Below are 20,409 nucleotides of genomic sequence, written 5' to 3' on the forward strand. Positions count from 1 at the left end.
CTTATAAAGATTTGAACTTTTGAAGATTCCAGCTTACTTGTACGTGTCTAAGGGTCAGGTCCTCTCCATTGTTGCTGGCCTAAGGCTTAGTTCACCATACAGCAATGTATATATTAACCTATTTTTCCCTCGACTTTCTGTGATTCCCTACATCTCACCTTTCTTTGCAGACAAGCCATTTGAAATACCCTTAACTTATTTCACAGCCAATAAATCTTTGAAATAATGTGTATTTTTTAGAGAAATCTTCTTATATAATTAGGCAGAAAATCTGACCTGCCATAGTTTTCAAAACAGCATAATTTCACTCTTCTCAATGATTAATCTGTTGTATTACACAACCTTGGAGTATTTAGCTTTATCAATGACATGTCCTTGAAAAATGTTTTAGAGATCCTACCAGTCTTTGAAAACATCCTTGTGCCTTGTTTCAGTTCCAGTTTTATGTATATTTTCTGCCTTGCACCCGATTAGTCCTACATCTGATGGATGGCCTTGGGAATCTAATTCTGGTATTGATGGTTTTGGCTGATTGTCTCCACTTGTAGCTGCTTTCTTCATTATTGTGTAAATTTAGATCATGAGCTCATGTTTAGCTAAACAGCTGACCTTGTAAGAGGCTTAGGTGTGAACGCTCGTAAGTTTCAGCAGAAAGTCGGCAAATATTTATTTGTGTCCCTCCAATGAGTGGCCCGCAAGGACCCCGTTTTCTACAGTGTTGGTCCAATACTACCTCTAGAGGCAGCGGAATCAGACAGGGCTGCTTTGCGGCCCCAGATCTGGGGCAGGGACAGTGGGCGGCCTGTCACCCGGCAGGAGCCTCTCCGCGTGTGTCCCAGAGACCCATCTGCCTGCGAACTTCGGTCACCTGGCAGGAAGCTACGATGCCCAGACCTATGCTTAGCTGTGCAGCGCGGTGTACTGCGCGGACATGTTCCACACACACTTTAAGTAAGAGGGCGGCCTGAGTGGAAAGGTGAGAGTTTGGGCAGCTGTGCAGACAAAGAAGGCGCCCTTTGGCCTGGGCCTAAAAGTTTGTGGCAATCCACTGGGCCTGTCGGGCTCTGAGGGCCCTGCCTTGGGCCCCCTGCTCCCCTGCCCTTTGTTCAGTCACAGCAGAGATGGCCACACCCACTCCCTCAGTGAGGGCAGTGTTCCAACGTCCCTCAGCCCCGCCCCCTCTCCGCAGGTTACCATGGACTACAGAGGCTGCATTCTGAGGCCAGGGCGTTCCGAGAATGCCAAGGGCAGACATGATGACCTTAAATGATTTCCTCTTGTGTCAGTGTTGGTAAACTTTAGGAGCTAGGAAATGGTCCACTTTACAGAAATGTTCAAATTTACTGGCATTTCATATATTCTCTGCTCTAACATTGTCCTGACTCTTTCTGTATATTCTTTACTTATGTTTTGGTTTTCCTTAATCAAAGTGTGTCTTTTAAATCTTTTCAAAGAAGATTCTTTGGACTTACTAAATCACCTGAATTTTATACGTTTTCTGTTGTATTAAGTTCTGCTCATATCTTTATTTATCTTTTCTCTATGTTCTCAGGGTTTATTGTTTTCATCTTCTGATGTCAATTAAAACACTTGGTTATCGATTTTAATAAATCTTTTTACTTACAAAGATTTGAACTTTTGAAGATTCCAGCTTACTTGTACGTGTCTAAGGGTCAGGTCCTCTCCATTGTTGCTGGCCTAAGGCTTAGTTCACCATACAGCAATGTATATATTGACCTATTTTCCCCTCGACTTTCTGTGATTCCCTACATCTCACCTTTCTTTGCAGACAAGCCATTTGAAATACCCTTAACTTATTTCACAGCCAATAATTCTTTGAAATAATGTGTCTTTTTTAGAGAAATCTTCTTATAGAATTAGGCAGAAAATCTGACCTGCCATAGTTTTCAAAACAGCATAATTTCACTCTTCTCAATGATTAATCTGTTGTATTACACAACCTTGGAGTATTTAGCTTTATCAATGACATGTCCTTGAAAAATGTTTGAGAGATCCTACCAGTCTTTGAAAACATCCTTGTGCCTTGTTTCAGTTCCAGTTTTATGTATATTTTCTGCCTTGCACCCGATTATTCCTACATCTGATGGATGGCCTTGGGAATCTAATTCTGGTATTGATGGTTTTGGCTGATTGTCTCCACTTGTAGCTGCTTTCTTCATTATTGTGTAAATTTAGATCATGAGCTCATGTTTAGCTAAACAGCTGACCTTGTAAGAGGCTTAGGTGTGAACGCTCGTAAGTTTCAGCAGAAAGTCGGCAAATATTTATTTGTGTCCCTCCAATGAGTGGCCCGCAAGGACCCCGTTTTCTACAGTGTTTGTCCAATACTACCTCTAGAGGCAGCGGAATCAGACAGGGCTGCTTTGCGGCCCCAGATCTGGGGCAGGGACAGTGGGCGGCCTGTCACCCGGCAGGAGCCTCTCCGCGTGTGTCCCAGAGACCCATCTGCCTGCGAACTTCGGTCACCTGGCAGGAAGCTACGATGCCCAGACCTATGCTTAGCTGTGCAGCGCGGTGTACTGCGCGGACATGTTCCACACACACTTTAAGTAAGAGGGCGGCCTGAGTGGAAAGGTGAGAGTTTGGGCAGCTGTGCAGACAAAGAAGGCGCCCTTTGGCCTGGGCCTAAAAGCTGTGACACTCCACTGGTCCTGCCGGGTTCTGAGGGCCCTGCCCTGGGCCCCCTGCTCCCCTGCCCTTTGTTCAGTCACAGCAGAGATGGCCACACCCACTCCCTCAGTGAGGGCAGTGTTCCAACCTCCCTCAGCCCCGCCCACTCTCCGTAGGTTACCATGGACTACAGAGGCTGCATTCTGAGGCCAGGGCGTTCCGAGAATGCCAAGGGCAGACATGATGACCTTAAATGATTTCCTCTTGTGTCAGTGTTGGTAAACTTTAGGATCTAGGAAATGGTCCACTTGACAGAAATGTTCCAATTTACTGGCATTTCATATATTCTCTGCTCTAACATTGTCCTGACTCTTTCTGTATATTCTTTACTTATGTTTTGGTTTTCCTTAATCAAAGTGTGTCTTTTAAATCTTTTCAAAGAAGATTCTTTGGACTTACTAAATCACCTGAATTTTATACGTTTTCTGTTGTATTAAGTTCTGCTCATATCTTTATTTATCTTTTCTCTATGTTCTCAGGGTTTATTGTTTTCATCTTCTGATGTCAATTAAAACACTTGGTTATCGATTTTAATAAATCTTTTTACTTACAAAGATTTGAACTTTTGAAGATTCCAGCTTACTCGTACGTGTCTAAGGGTCAGGTCCTCTCCATTGTTGCTGGCCTAAGGCTTAGTTCACCATACAGCAATGTATATATTGACCTATTTTCCCCTCGACTTTCTGTGATTCCCTACATCTCACCTTTCTTTGCAGACAAGCCATTTGAAATACCCTTAACTTATTTCACAGCCAATAATTCTTTGAAATAATGTGTCTTTTTTAGAGAAATCTTCTTATATAATTAGGCAGAAAATCTGACCTGCCATAGTTTTCAAAACAGCATAATTTCACTCTTCTCAATGATTAATCTGTTGTATTACACAACCTTGGAGTATTTAGCTTTATCAATGACATGTCCTTGAAAAATGTTTGAGAGATCCTACCAGTCTTTGAAAACATCCTTGTGCCTTGTTTCAGTTCCAGTTTTATGTATATTTTCTGCCTTGCACCCGATTATTCCTACATCTGATGGATGGCCTTGGGAATCTAATTCTGGTATTGATGGTTTTGGCTGATTGTCTCCACTTGTAGCTGCTTTCTTCATTATTGTGTAAATTTAGATCATGAGCTCATGTTTAGCTAAACAGCTGACCTTGTAAGAGGCTTAGGTGTGAACGCTCGTAAGTTTCAGCAGAAAGTCGGCAAATATTTATTTGTGTCCCTCCAATGAGTGGCCCGCAAGGACCCCGTTTTCTACAGTGTTTGTCCAATACTACCTCTAGAGGCAGCGGAATCAGACAGGGCTGCTTTGCGGCCCCAGATCTGGGGCAGGGACAGTGGGCGGCCTGTCACCCGGCAGGAGCCTCTCCGCGTGTGTCCCAGAGACCCATCTGCCTGCGAACTTCGGTCACCTGGCAGGAAGCTACGATGCCCAGACCTATGCTTAGCTGTGCAGCGCGGTGTACTGCGCGGACATGTTCCACACACACTTTAAGTAAGAGGGCGGCCTGAGTGGAAAGGTGAGAGTTTGGGCAGCTGTGCAGACAAAGAAGGCACCCTTTGGCATGGGCCTAAAAGTTTGTGGCAATCCACTGGGCCTGTCGGGCTCTGAGGGCCCTGCCTTGGGCCCCCTGCTCCCCTGCCCTTTGTTCAGTCACAGCAGAGATGGCCACACCCACTCCCTCAGTGAGGGCAGTGTTCCAACGTCCCTCAGCCCCGCCCCCTCTCCGCAGGTTACCATGGACTACAGAGGCTGCATTCTGAGGCCAGGGCGTTCCGAGAATGCCAAGGGCAGACATGATGACCTTAAATGATTTCCTCTTGTGTCAGTGTTGGTAAACTTTAGGAGCTAGGAAATGGTCCACTTTACAGAAATGTTCAAATTTACTGGCATTTCATATATTCTCTGCTCTAACATTGTCCTGACTCTTTCTGTATATTCTTTACTTATGTTTTGGTTTTCCTTAATCAAAGTGTGTCTTTTAAATCTTTTCAAAGAAGATTCTTTGGACTTACTAAATCACCTGAATTTTATACGTTTTCTGTTGTATTAAGTTCTGCTCATATCTTTATTTATCTTTTCTCTATGTTCTCAGGGTTTATTGTTTTCATCTTCTGATGTCAATTAAAACACTTGGTTATCGATTTTAATAAATCTTTTTACTTACAAAGATTTGAACTTTTGAAGATTCCAGCTTACTTGTACGTGTCTAAGGGTCAGGTCCTCTCCATTGTTGCTGGCCTAAGGCTTAGTTCACCATACAGCAATGTATATATTGACCTATTTTCCCCTCGACTTTCTGTGATTCCCTACATCTCACCTTTCTTTGCAGACAAGCCATTTGAAATACCCTTAACTTATTTCACAGCCAATAATTCTTTGAAATAATGTGTCTTTTTTAGAGAAATCTTCTTATATAATTAGGCAGAAAATCTGACCTGCCATAGTTTTCAAAACAGCATAATTTCACTCTTCTCAATGATTAATCTGTTGTATTACACAACCTTGGAGTATTTAGCTTTATCAATGACATGTCCTTGAAAAATGTTTGAGAGATCCTACCAGTCTTTGAAAACATCCTTGTGCCTTGTTTCAGTTCCAGTTTTATGTATATTTTCTGCCTTGCACCCGATTATTCCTACATCTGATGGATGGCCTTGGGAATCTAATTCTGGTATTGATGGTTTTGGCTGATTGTCTCCACTTGTAGCTGCTTTCTTCATTATTGTGTAAATTTAGATCATGAGCTCATGTTTAGCTAAACAGCTGACCTTGTAAGAGGCTTAGGTGTGAACGCTCGTAAGTTTCAGCAGAAAGTCGGCAAAGATTTATTTGTGTCCCTCCAATGAGTGGCCCGCAAGGACCCCGTTTTCTACAGTGTTGGTCCAATACTCCCTCTAGAGGCAGCGGAATCAGACAGGGCTGCTTTGCGGCCCCAGATCTGGGGCAGGGGCAGTGGGCGGCCTGTCACCCGGCAGGAGCCTCTCCGCGTGTGTCCCAGAGACCCATCTGCCTGCGAACTTCGGTCACCTGGCAGGAAGCTACGATGCCCAGACCTATGCTTAGCTGTGCAGCGCGGTGTACTGCGCGGACATGTTCCACACACACTTTAAGTAAGAGGGCGGCCTGAGTGGAAAGGTGAGAGTTTGGGCAGCTGTGCAGACAAAGAAGGCGCCCTTTGGCCTGGGCCTAAAAGCTGTGACACTCCACTGGTCCTGCCGGGTTCTGAGGGCCCTGCCCTGGGCCCCCTGCTCCCCTGCCCTTTGTTCAGTCACAGCAGAGATGGCCACACCCACTCCCTCAGTGAGGGCAGTGTTCCAACCTCCCTCAGCCCCGCCCACTCTCCGTAGGTTACCATGGACTACAGAGGCTGCATTCTGAGGCCAGGGCGTTCCGAGAATGCCAAGGGCAGACATGATGACCTTAAATGATTTCCTCTTGTGTCAGTGTTGGTAAACTTTAGGATCTAGGAAATGGTCCACTTGACAGAAATGTTCAAATTTACTGGCATTTCATATATTCTCTGCTCTAACATTGTCCTGACTCTTTCTGTATATTCTTTACTTATGTTTTGGTTTTCCTTAATCAAAGTGTGTCTTTTAAATCTTTTCAAAGAAGATTCTTTGGACTTACTAAATCACCTGAATTTTATACGTTTTCTGTTGTATTAAGTTCTGCTCATATCTTTAATTATCTTTTTTCTATGTTCTCAGGGTTTATTGTTTTCATCTTCTGATGTCAATTAAAACACTTGGTTATTCATTTTAATAAATTTTTTACTTATAAAGATTTGAACTTTTGAAGATTCCAGCTTACTTGTACGTGTCTAAGGGTCAGGTCCTCTCCATTGTTGCTGGCCTAAGGCTTAGTTCACCATACAGCAATGTATATATTAACCTATTTTTCCCTCGACTTTCTGTGATTCCCTACATCTCACCTTTCTTTGCAGACAAGCCATTTGAAATACCCTTAACTTATTTCACAGCCAATAAATCTTTGAAATAATGTGTATTTTTTAGAGAAATCTTCTTATATAATTAGGCAGAAAATCTGACCTGCCATAGTTTTCAAAACAGCATAATTTCACTCTTCTCAATGATTAATCTGTTGTATTACACAACCTTGGAGTATTTAGCTTTATCAATGACATGTCCTTGAAAAATGTTTTAGAGATCCTACCAGTCTTTGAAAACATCCTTGTGCCTTGTTTCAGTTCCAGTTTTATGTATATTTTCTGCCTTGCACCCGATTAGTCCTACATCTGATGGATGGCCTTGGGAATCTAATTCTGGTATTGATGGTTTTGGCTGATTGTCTCCACTTGTAGCTGCTTTCTTCATTATTGTGTAAATTTAGATCATGAGCTCATGTTTAGCTAAACAGCTGACCTTGTAAGAGGCTTAGGTGTGAACGCTCGTAAGTTTCAGCAGAAAGTCGGCAAATATTTATTTGTGTCCCTCCAATGAGTGGCCCGCAAGGACCCCGTTTTCTACAGTGTTGGTCCAATACTACCTCTAGAGGCAGCGGAATCAGACAGGGCTGCTTTGCGGCCCCAGATCTGGGGCAGGGACAGTGGGCGGCCTGTCACCCGGCAGGAGCCTCTCCGCGTGTGTCCCAGAGACCCATCTGCCTGCGAACTTCGGTCACCTGGCAGGAAGCTACGATGCCCAGACCTATGCTTAGCTGTGCAGCGCGGTGTACTGCGCGGACATGTTCCACACACACTTTAAGTAAGAGGGCGGCCTGAGTGGAAAGGTGAGAGTTTGGGCAGCTGTGCAGACAAAGAAGGCGCCCTTTGGCCTGGGCCTAAAAGTTTGTGGCAATCCACTGGGCCTGTCGGGCTCTGAGGGCCCTGCCTTGGGCCCCCTGCTCCCCTGCCCTTTGTTCAGTCACAGCAGAGATGGCCACACCCACTCCCTCAGTGAGGGCAGTGTTCCAACGTCCCTCAGCCCCGCCCCCTCTCCGCAGGTTACCATGGACTACAGAGGCTGCATTCTGAGGCCAGGGCGTTCCGAGAATGCCAAGGGCAGACATGATGACCTTAAATGATTTCCTCTTGTGTCAGTGTTGGTAAACTTTAGGAGCTAGGAAATGGTCCACTTTACAGAAATGTTCAAATTTACTGGCATTTCATATATTCTCTGCTCTAACATTGTCCTGACTCTTTCTGTATATTCTTTACTTATGTTTTGGTTTTCCTTAATCAAAGTGTGTCTTTTAAATCTTTTCAAAGAAGATTCTTTGGACTTACTAAATCACCTGAATTTTATACGTTTTCTGTTGTATTAAGTTCTGCTCATATCTTTATTTATCTTTTCTCTATGTTCTCAGGGTTTATTGTTTTCATCTTCTGATGTCAATTAAAACACTTGGTTATCGATTTTAATAAATCTTTTTACTTACAAAGATTTGAACTTTTGAAGATTCCAGCTTACTTGTACGTGTCTAAGGGTCAGGTCCTCTCCATTGTTGCTGGCCTAAGGCTTAGTTCACCATACAGCAATGTATATATTGACCTATTTTCCCCTCGACTTTCTGTGATTCCCTACATCTCACCTTTCTTTGCAGACAAGCCATTTGAAATACCCTTAACTTATTTCACAGCCAATAATTCTTTGAAATAATGTGTCTTTTTTAGAGAAATCTTCTTATATAATTAGGCAGAAAATCTGACCTGCCATAGTTTTCAAAACAGCATAATTTCACTCTTCTCAATGATTAATCTGTTGTATTACACAACCTTGGAGTATTTAGCTTTATCAATGACATGTCCTTGAAAAATGTTTGAGAGATCCTACCAGTCTTTGAAAACATCCTTGTGCCTTGTTTCAGTTCCAGTTTTATGTATATTTTCTGCCTTGCACCCGATTATTCCTACATCTGATGGATGGCCTTGGGAATCTAATTCTGGTATTGATGGTTTTGGCTGATTGTCTCCACTTGTAGCTGCTTTCTTCATTATTGTGTAAATTTAGATCATGAGCTCATGTTTAGCTAAACAGCTGACCTTGTAAGAGGCTTAGGTGTGAACGCTCGTAAGTTTCAGCAGAAAGTCGGCAAAGATTTATTTGTGTCCCTCCAATGAGTGGCCCGCAAGGACCCCGTTTTCTACAGTGTTGGTCCAATACTCCCTCTAGAGGCAGCGGAATCAGACAGGGCTGCTTTGCGGCCCCAGATCTGGGGCAGGGGCAGTGGGCGGCCTGTCACCCGGCAGGAGCCTCTCCGCGTGTGTCCCAGAGACCCATCTGCCTGCGAACTTCGGTCACCTGGCAGGAAGCTACGATGCCCAGACCTATGCTTAGCTGTGCAGCGCGGTGTACTGCGCGGACATGTTCCACACACACTTTAAGTAAGAGGGCGGCCTGAGTGGAAAGGTGAGAGTTTGGGCAGCTGTGCAGACAAAGAAGGCGCCCTTTGGCCTGGGCCTAAAAGCTGTGACACTCCACTGGTCCTGCCGGGTTCTGAGGGCCCTGCCCTGGGCCCCCTGCTCCCCTGCCCTTTGTTCAGTCACAGCAGAGATGGCCACACCCACTCCCTCAGTGAGGGCAGTGTTCCAACCTCCCTCAGCCCCGCCCACTCTCCGTAGGTTACCATGGACTACAGAGGCTGCATTCTGAGGCCAGGGCGTTCCGAGAATGCCAAGGGCAGACATGATGACCTTAAATGATTTCCTCTTGTGTCAGTGTTGGTAAACTTTAGGATCTAGGAAATGGTCCACTTGACAGAAATGTTCAAATTTACTGGCATTTCATATATTCTCTGCTCTAACATTGTCCTGACTCTTTCTGTATATTCTTTACTTATGTTTTGGTTTTCCTTAATCAAAGTGTGTCTTTTAAATCTTTTCAAAGAAGATTCTTTGGACTTACTAAATCACCTGAATTTTATACGTTTTCTGTTGTATTAAGTTCTGCTCATATCTTTAATTATCTTTTTTCTATGTTCTCAGGGTTTATTGTTTTCATCTTCTGATGTCAATTAAAACACTTGGTTATTCATTTTAATAAATTTTTTACTTATAAAGATTTGAACTTTTGAAGATTCCAGCTTACTTGTACGTGTCTAAGGGTCAGGTCCTCTCCATTGTTGCTGGCCTAAGGCTTAGTTCACCATACAGCAATGTATATATTAACCTATTTTTCCCTCGACTTTCTGTGATTCCCTACATCTCACCTTTCTTTGCAGACAAGCCATTTGAAATACCCTTAACTTATTTCACAGCCAATAAATCTTTGAAATAATGTGTATTTTTTAGAGAAATCTTCTTATATAATTAGGCAGAAAATCTGACCTGCCATAGTTTTCAAAACAGCATAATTTCACTCTTCTCAATGATTAATCTGTTGTATTACACAACCTTGGAGTATTTAGCTTTATCAATGACATGTCCTTGAAAAATGTTTTAGAGATCCTACCAGTCTTTGAAAACATCCTTGTGCCTTGTTTCAGTTCCAGTTTTATGTATATTTTCTGCCTTGCACCCGATTAGTCCTACATCTGATGGATGGCCTTGGGAATCTAATTCTGGTATTGATGGTTTTGGCTGATTGTCTCCACTTGTAGCTGCTTTCTTCATTATTGTGTAAATTTAGATCATGAGCTCATGTTTAGCTAAACAGCTGACCTTGTAAGAGGCTTAGGTGTGAACGCTCGTAAGTTTCAGCAGAAAGTCGGCAAATATTTATTTGTGTCCCTCCAATGAGTGGCCCGCAAGGACCCCGTTTTCTACAGTGTTGGTCCAATACTACCTCTAGAGGCAGCGGAATCAGACAGGGCTGCTTTGCGGCCCCAGATCTGGGGCAGGGACAGTGGGCGGCCTGTCACCCGGCAGGAGCCTCTCCGCGTGTGTCCCAGAGACCCATCTGCCTGCGAACTTCGGTCACCTGGCAGGAAGCTACGATGCCCAGACCTATGCTTAGCTGTGCAGCGCGGTGTACTGCGCGGACATGTTCCACACACACTTTAAGTAAGAGGGCGGCCTGAGTGGAAAGGTGAGAGTTTGGGCAGCTGTGCAGACAAAGAAGGCGCCCTTTGGCCTGGGCCTAAAAGTTTGTGGCAATCCACTGGGCCTGTCGGGCTCTGAGGGCCCTGCCTTGGGCCCCCTGCTCCCCTGCCCTTTGTTCAGTCACAGCAGAGATGGCCACACCCACTCCCTCAGTGAGGGCAGTGTTCCAACGTCCCTCAGCCCCGCCCCCTCTCCGCAGGTTACCATGGACTACAGAGGCTGCATTCTGAGGCCAGGGCGTTCCGAGAATGCCAAGGGCAGACATGATGACCTTAAATGATTTCCTCTTGTGTCAGTGTTGGTAAACTTTAGGAGCTAGGAAATGGTCCACTTTACAGAAATGTTCAAATTTACTGGCATTTCATATATTCTCTGCTCTAACATTGTCCTGACTCTTTCTGTATATTCTTTACTTATGTTTTGGTTTTCCTTAATCAAAGTGTGTCTTTTAAATCTTTTCAAAGAAGATTCTTTGGACTTACTAAATCACCTGAATTTTATACGTTTTCTGTTGTATTAAGTTCTGCTCATATCTTTATTTATCTTTTCTCTATGTTCTCAGGGTTTATTGTTTTCATCTTCTGATGTCAATTAAAACACTTGGTTATCGATTTTAATAAATCTTTTTACTTACAAAGATTTGAACTTTTGAAGATTCCAGCTTACTTGTACGTGTCTAAGGGTCAGGTCCTCTCCATTGTTGCTGGCCTAAGGCTTAGTTCACCATACAGCAATGTATATATTGACCTATTTTCCCCTCGACTTTCTGTGATTCCCTACATCTCACCTTTCTTTGCAGACAAGCCATTTGAAATACCCTTAACTTATTTCACAGCCAATAATTCTTTGAAATAATGTGTCTTTTTTAGAGAAATCTTCTTATATAATTAGGCAGAAAATCTGACCTGCCATAGTTTTCAAAACAGCATAATTTCACTCTTCTCAATGATTAATCTGTTGTATTACACAACCTTGGAGTATTTAGCTTTATCAATGACATGTCCTTGAAAAATGTTTGAGAGATCCTACCAGTCTTTGAAAACATCCTTGTGCCTTGTTTCAGTTCCAGTTTTATGTATATTTTCTGCCTTGCACCCGATTATTCCTACATCTGATGGATGGCCTTGGGAATCTAATTCTGGTATTGATGGTTTTGGCTGATTGTCTCCACTTGTAGCTGCTTTCTTCATTATTGTGTAAATTTAGATCATGAGCTCATGTTTAGCTAAACAGCTGACCTTGTAAGAGGCTTAGGTGTGAACGCTCGTAAGTTTCAGCAGAAAGTCGGCAAAGATTTATTTGTGTCCCTCCAATGAGTGGCCCGCAAGGACCCCGTTTTCTACAGTGTTGGTCCAATACTCCCTCTAGAGGCAGCGGAATCAGACAGGGCTGCTTTGCGGCCCCAGATCTGGGGCAGGGGCAGTGGGCGGCCTGTCACCCGGCAGGAGCCTCTCCGCGTGTGTCCCAGAGACCCATCTGCCTGCGAACTTCGGTCACCTGGCAGGAAGCTACGATGCCCAGACCTATGCTTAGCTGTGCAGCGCGGTGTACTGCGCGGACATGTTCCACACACACTTTAAGTAAGAGGGCGGCCTGAGTGGAAAGGTGAGAGTTTGGGCAGCTGTGCAGACAAAGAAGGCGCCCTTTGGCCTGGGCCTAAAAGCTGTGACACTCCACTGGTCCTGCCGGGTTCTGAGGGCCCTGCCCTGGGCCCCCTGCTCCCCTGCCCTTTGTTCAGTCACAGCAGAGATGGCCACACCCACTCCCTCAGTGAGGGCAGTGTTCCAACCTCCCTCAGCCCCGCCCACTCTCCGTAGGTTACCATGGACTACAGAGGCTGCATTCTGAGGCCAGGGCGTTCCGAGAATGCCAAGGGCAGACATGATGACCTTAAATGATTTCCTCTTGTGTCAGTGTTGGTAAACTTTAGGATCTAGGAAATGGTCCACTTGACAGAAATGTTCAAATTTACTGGCATTTCATATATTCTCTGCTCTAACATTGTCCTGACTCTTTCTGTATATTCTTTACTTATGTTTTGGTTTTCCTTAATCAAAGTGTGTCTTTTAAATCTTTTCAAAGAAGATTCTTTGGACTTACTAAATCACCTGAATTTTATACGTTTTCTGTTGTATTAAGTTCTGCTCATATCTTTAATTATCTTTTTTCTATGTTCTCAGGGTTTATTGTTTTCATCTTCTGATGTCAATTAAAACACTTGGTTATTCATTTTAATAAATTTTTTACTTATAAAGATTTGAAATTTTGACGATTCCAGCTTACTTGTACGTGTCTAAGGATCAGGTCCTCTCCATTGTTGCTGGCCTAAGGCTTAGTTCACCATACAGCAATGTATATATTGACCTATTTTCCCCTCGACTTTCTGTGATTCCCTACATCTCACCTTTCTTTGCAGACAAGCCATTTGAAATACACTTAACTTATTTCACAGCCAATAAGTCTTTGAAATAATGTGTCTTTTTTAGAGAAATCTTCTTATAGAATTAGGCAGAAAATCTGACCTGCCATAGTTTTCAAAACAGCATAATTTCACTCTTCTCAATGATTAATCTGTTGTATTACACAACCTTGGAGTATTTAGCTTTATCAATGACATGTCCTTGAAAAATGTTTTAGAGATCCTACCAGTCTTTGAAAACATCCTTGTGCCTTGTTTCAGTTCCAGTTTTATGTATATTTTCTGCCTTGCACCCGATTATTCCTACATCTGATGGATGGCCTTGGGAATCTAATTCTGGTATTGATGGTTTTGGCTTATTGTCTCCCCTTGTAGCTGCTTTCTTCAATATTGTGTAAATTTAGATCATGAGCTCATGTTTACCTAAACAGCTGACCTTGTAAGAGGCTTAGGTGTGAACGCTCGTAAGTTTCAGCAGAAAGTCGGCAAAGATTTATTTGTGTCCCTCCTATGAGTGGCCCGCAAGGACCCCATTTTCTACAAGTGTTGGTCCAATACTCCCTCTAGAGGCAGGGGATTCAGACAGGGCTGCTTTGCGGTCCCAGATCTGGGGCAGGGGCAGTGGGCGGCCTGTGACCCGGGCAGGAGCCTCTCCGCGTGTGTCCCAGGGACCCATCTGCCTGCGAACTTCGGTCACCTGGCAGGAAGCTACGATGCCCAGACCTATGCTTAGCTGTGCAGCGCGGTATACTGCACGGACACATTCCACACACACTTCAAGTAAGAGGGCGGCCTGAGTGGAAAGGTGAGAGTTTGGGCAGCTTTGCAGACAAAGAAGGCGCCCTTTGGCCTGGGCCTAAAAGCTTCTGACACTCCACTGGGCCTGCCGGGCTCTGAGGGCCCTGCCCTGGGCCCCCTGCTCCCCTGCCCTTTGTTCAGTCACAGCAGAGATGGCCACACCCACTCCCTCAGTGAGGGCAGTGTTCCAACCTCCCTCAGCCCCGCCCCCTCTCCGCAGGTTACCATGGACTACAGAGGCTGCATTCTGAGGCCAGGGCGTGCCGAGAATGCCAAGGGCAGACATGATGACCTTAAATGATTTCCTCTTGTGTCAGTGTTGGTAAACTTTAGGAGCTAGGAAATGGTCCACTTGACAGAAATGTTCAAATTTACTGGCATTTCATATATTCTCTGCTCTAACATTGTCCTGACTCTTTCTGTATATTCTTTACTTATGTTTTGGTTTTCCTTAATCAAAGTGTGTCTTTTAAATCTTTTCAAAGAAGATTCTTTGGACTTACTAAATGACCTGAATTTTATACGTTTTCTGTTGTATTAAGTTCTGCTCATATCTTTATTTATCTTTTCTCTATGTTCTCAGGGTTTATTGTTTTCATCTTGTGATGTCAATTAAAACACTTGGTTATTCATTTTAATAAATCTTTTTACTTATAAAGATTTGAACTTTTGAAGATTCCAGCTTACTTGTACGTGTCTAAGGGTCAGGTCCTCTCCATTGTTGCTGGCCTAAGGCTTAGTTCACCATACAGCAATGTATATATTAACCTATTTTTCCCTCGACTTTCTGTGATTCCCTACATCTCACCTTTCTTTGCAGACAAGCCATTTGAAATACCCTTAACTTATTTCACAGCCAATAATTCTTTGAAATAATGTGTCTTTTTTAGAGAAATCTTCTTATATAATTAGGCAGAAAATCTGACCTGCCATAGTTTTCAAAACAGCATAATTTCACTCTTCTCAATGATTAATCTGTTGTATTACACAACCTTGGAGTATTTAGCTTTATCAATGACATGTCCTTGAAAAATGTTTGAGAGATCCTACCAGTCTTTGAAAACATCCTTGTGCCTTGTTTCAGTTCCAGTTTTATGTATATTTTCTGCCTTGCACCCGATTATTCCTACATCTGATGGATGGCCTTGGGAATCTAATTCTGGTATTGATGGTTTTGGCTGATTGTCTCCACTTGTAGCTGCTTTCTTCATTATTGTGTAAATTAGATCATGAGCTCATGTTTAGCTAAACAGCTGACCTTGTAAGAGGCTTAGGTGTGAACGCTCGTAAGTTTCAGCAGAAAGTCGGCAAAGATTTATTTGTGTCCCTCCAATGAGTGGCCCGCAAGGACCCCGTTTTCTACAGTGTTGGTCCAATACTCCCTCTAGAGGCAGCGGAATCAGACAGGGCTGCTTTGCGGCCCCAGATCTGGGGCAGGGGCAGTGGGCGGCCTGTCACCCGGCAGGAGCCTCTCCGCGTGTGTCCCAGAGACCCATCTGCCTGCGAACTTCGGTCACCTGGCAGGAAGCTACGATGCCCAGACCTATGCTTAGCTGTGCAGCGCGGTGTACTGCGCGGACATGTTCCACACACACTTTAAGTAAGAGGGCGGCCTGAGTGGAAAGGTGAGAGTTTGGGCAGCTGTGCAGACAAAGAAGGCGCCCTTTGGCCTGGGCCTAAAAGCTTGTGTCAATCCACTGGGCCTATCGGGCTCTGAGGGACCTGCCTTTGGCCCACTGCTCCCCTGCCCTTTGTTCAGTCACAGCAGAGATGGCCACACCCACTCCCTCAGTGAGGGCAGTGTTCCAACCTCCCTCAGCCCCGCCCCCTCTCCGCAGGTTACCATGGACTACAGAGGCTGCATTCTGAGGCCAGGGCGTTCCGAGAATGCCAAGGGCAGACATGATGACCTTAAATGATTTCCTCTTGTGTCAGTGTTGGTAAACTTTAGGAGCTAGGAAATGGTCCACTTTACAGAAATGTTCAAATTTACTGGCATTTCATATATTCTCTGCTCTAACATTGTCCTGACTCTTTCTGTATATTCTTTACTTATGTTTTGGTTTTCCTTAATCAAAGTGTGTCTTTTAATTCTTTTCAAAGAAGATTCTTTGGACTTACTAAATCACCTGAATTTTATACGTTTTCTGTTGTATTAAGTTCTGCTCATATCTTTATTTATCTGTTCTCTATGTTCTCAGGGTTTATTGTTTTCATCTTCTGATGTCAATTAAAACACTTGGTTATTCATTTTAATAAATCTTTTTACTTATAAAGATTTGAACTTTTGAAGATTCCAGCTTACTTGTAAGTGTCTAAGGGTCAGGTCCTCTCCATTGTTGCTGGCCTAAGGCTTAGTTCACCATACAGCAATGTATATATTGACCTATTTTCCCCTCGACTTTCTGTGATTCCCTACATCTCACCTTTCTTTGCAGACAAGCCATTTGAAATACCCTTAACTTATTTCACAGCCAATAAGTCTTTGAAATAATGTGTATTTTTTAGAGAAATCTTCTTATATAATTAGGCAGAAAATCTGACCTGCCATAGTTTTCAAAACAGCATAATTTCACTCTTCTCAATGATTAATCTGTTGTATTACACAACCTTGGAGTATTTAGGTTTATCAATGACATGTCCTTGAAAAATGTTTGAGAGATCCTACCAGTCTTTGAAAACATCCTTGTGCCTTGTTTCAGTTCCAGTTTTATGTATATTTTCTGCCTTGCACCCGATTATTCCTTCATCTGATGGATGGCCTTGGGAATCTAATTCTGGTATTGATGGTTTGGCTGATTGTCTCCCCTTGTAGCTGCTTTCTTCATTATTGTGTAAATTTAGATCATGAGCTCATGTTTAGCTAAACAGCTGACCTTGTAAGAGGCTTAGGTATGAACGCTCGTAAGTTTCAGCAAAAAGTCGGCAAAGATTTATTTGTGTCCCTCCAACGAGTGGCCCGCAAGGACCCCGTTTTCTACAAGTGTTGGTCCAATACTCCCTCTAGAGGCAGGGGACTCAGACAGGGCTGCTTTGCGTCCCCCGATCTGGGGCAGGGGCAGTGGGCAGCCTGTGACCCGGGCAGGAGCCCCTCCGCCTGTGTCCCAGGGACCCATCTGCCTGCGAACTTCGGTCACCTTGCAGGAAGCTGCGATGCCCAGAACTATGCTTAGCTGTGCAGCGCGGTGTACTGCGCGGACACGTTCCACACACACTTCAAGTAAGAGGGCGGCCTGAGTGGAAAGGTGAGAGTTTGGGCAGCTGTGCAGACAAAGAAGGCGCCCTTTGGCCTGGGCCTAAAAACTTGTGACACTCCACTGGGCCTGCCGGGCTCTGAGGGCCCTGCCCTGGGCCCCCTGCTCCCCTGCCCTTTGTTCAGTCACAGCAGAGATGGCCACACCCACTCCCTCAGTGAGGGCAGTGTTCCAACCTCCCTCAGCCCCGCCCCCTCTCCGCAGGTTACCATGGACTACAGAGGCTGCATTCTGAGGCCAGGGCGTTCCGAGAATGCCAAGGGCAGACATGATGACCTTAAATGATTTCCTCTTGTGTCAGTGTTGGTAAACTTTAGGAGCTAGGAAATGGTCCACTTGACAGAAATGTTCAAATTTACTGGCATTTCATATATTCTCTGCTCTAACATTGTCCTGACTCTTTCTGTATATTCTTTACTTATGTTTTGGTTTTCCTTAATCAAAGTGTGTCTTTTAAATCTTTTCAAAGAAGATTCTTTGGACTTACTAAATCACCTGAATTTTATACGTTTTCTGTTGTATTAAGTTCTGCTCATATCTTTATTTATCTTTTCTCTATGTTCTCAGGGTTTATTGTTTTCATCTTCTGATGTCAATTAAAACACTTGGTTATTCATTTTAATAAATCTTTTTACTTATAAAGATTTGAACTTTTGAAGATTCCAGCTTACTTGTACGTGTCTAAGGGTCAGGTCCTCTCCATTGTTGCTGGCCTAAGGCTTAGTTCACCATACAGCAATGTATATATTAACCTATTTTTCCCTCGACTTTCTGTGATTCCCTACATCTCACCTTTCTTTGCAGACAAGCCATTTGAAATACCCTTAACTTATTTCACAGCCAATAAGTCTTTGAAATAATGTGTCTTTTTTAGAGAAATCTTCTTATAGAATTAGGCAGAAAATCTGACCTGCCATAGTTTTCAAAACAGCATAATTTCACTCTTCTCAATGATTAATCTGTTGTATTACACAACCTTGGAATATTTAGCTTTATCAATGACATGTCCTTGAAAAATGTTTTAGAGATCCTACCAGTCTTTGAAAACATCCTTGTGCCTTGTTTCAGTTCCAGTTTTATGTATATTTTCTGCCTTGCACCCGATTATTCCTACATCTGATGGATGGCCTTGGGAATCTAATTCTGGTATTGATGGTTTTGGCTGATTGTCTCCACTTGTAGCTGCTTTCTTCATTACTGTGTAAATTTAGATCATGAGCTCATGTTTAGCTAAACAGCTGACCTTGTAAGAGGCTTAGGTGTGAACGCTCGTAAGTTTCAGCAGAAAGTCGGCAAAGATTTATTTGTGTCCCTCCAATGAGTGGCCCGCAAGGACCCCGTTTTCTACAGTGTTGGTCCAATACTCCCTCTAGAGGCAGCGGAATCAGACAGGGCTGCTTTGCGTCCCCCGATCTGGGGCAGGGGCTGTGGGCGGCCTGTCACCCGGCAGGAGCCTCTCCGCGTGTGTCCCAGAGACCCATCTGCCTGCGAACTTCGGTCACCTGGCAGGAAGCTACGATGCCCAGACCTATGCTTAGCTGTGCAGCGCGGTGTACTGCGCGGACATGTTCCACACACACTTTAAGTAAGAGGGCGGCCTGAGTGGAAAGGTGAGAGTTTGGGCAGCTGTGCAGACAAAGAAGGCGCCCTTTGGCCTGGGCCTAAAAGTTTGTGGCAATCCACTGGGCCTGTCGGGCTCTGAGGGCCCTGCCTTTGGCCCCCTGCTCCCCTGCCCTTTGTTCAGTCACAGCAGAGATGGCCACACCCACTCCCTCAGTGAGGGCAGTGTTCCAACCTCCCTCAGCCCCGCCCCCTCTCCGCAGGTTACCATGGACTACAGAGGCTGCATTCTGAGGCCAGGGCGTTCCGAGAATGCCAAGGGCAGACATGATGACCTTAAATGATTTCCTCTTGTGTCAGTGTTGGTAAACTTTAGGAGCTAGGAAATGGTCCACTTGACAGAAATGTTCAAATTTACTGGCATTTCATATATTCTCTGCTCTAACATTGTCCTGACTCTTTCTGTATATTCTTTACTTATGTTTTGGTTTTCCTTAAACAAGGTGTGTCTTTTAATTCTTTTCAAAGAAGATTCTTTGGACTTACTAAATCACCTGAATTTTATACGTTTTCTGTTGTATTAAGTTCTGCTCATATCTTTATTTATCTTTTTTCTATGTTCTCAGGGTTTATTGTTTTCATCTTCTGATGTCAATTAAAACACTTGGTTATTCATTTTAATAAATTTTTTACTTATAAAGATTTGAACTTTTGACGATTCCAGCTTACTTGTACGTGTCTAAGGGTCAGGTCCTCTCCATTGTTGCTGGCCTAAGGCTTAGTTCACCATACAGCAATGTATATATTGACCTATTTTCCCCTCGACTTTCTGTGATTCCCTACATCTCACCCTTCTTTGCAGACAAGCCATTTGAAATACCCTTAACTTATTTCACAGCCAAGAAGTCTTTGAAATAATGTGTCTTTTTTAGAGAAATCTTCTTATATAATTAGGCAGAAAATCTGATCTGCCTTAGTTTTCAAAACAGCATAAATTCACTCTTCTCAATGATTAATCTGTTGTATTACACAACCTTGGAGTATTTAGCTTTATCAATGACATGTCCTTGAAAAATGTTTTAGAGATCCTACCAGTCTTTGAAAACATCCTTGTGCCTTGTTTCAGTTCCAGTTTTATGTATATTTTCTGCCTTGCACCCGATTATTCCTACATCTGATGGATGGCCTTGGGAATCTAATTCTGGTATTGATGGTTTTGGCTGACTGTCTCCCCTTCTAGATGCTTTCTTCATTATTGTGTAAATTTAGATCATGAGCTCATGTTTAGCTAAACAGCTGACCTTGTAAGAGGCTTAGGTGTGAACGCTCGTAAGTTGCAGCAGAAAGTCGGCAAAGATTTATTTGTGTCCCTCCAATGAGTGGCCCGCAAGGACCACGTTTTCTACAAGTGTTGGTCCAATACTCCCTCTAGAGGCAGCGGAATTAGACAGGGCTGCTTTGCGGCCCCAGATCTGGGGCAGGGGCAGTGGGCGGCCTGTCACCCGGCAGGAGCCTCTCCGCGTGTGTCCCAGAGACCTATCTGCCTGTGAACTTCGGTCACCTGGCAGGAAGCTACGATGCCCAGACCTATGCTTAGCTGTGCAGCGTGGTGTACTGCGCGGACATGTTCCACACACACTTTAAGTAAGAGGGCGGCCTGAGTGGAAAGGTGAGAGTTT

This window comes from Mesoplodon mirus (genome assembly GCF_964341445.2).
Source record: "Mesoplodon mirus genome assembly, chromosome: 1".
Classification (NCBI taxonomy): domain Eukaryota; kingdom Metazoa; phylum Chordata; class Mammalia; order Artiodactyla; family Ziphiidae; genus Mesoplodon; species Mesoplodon mirus.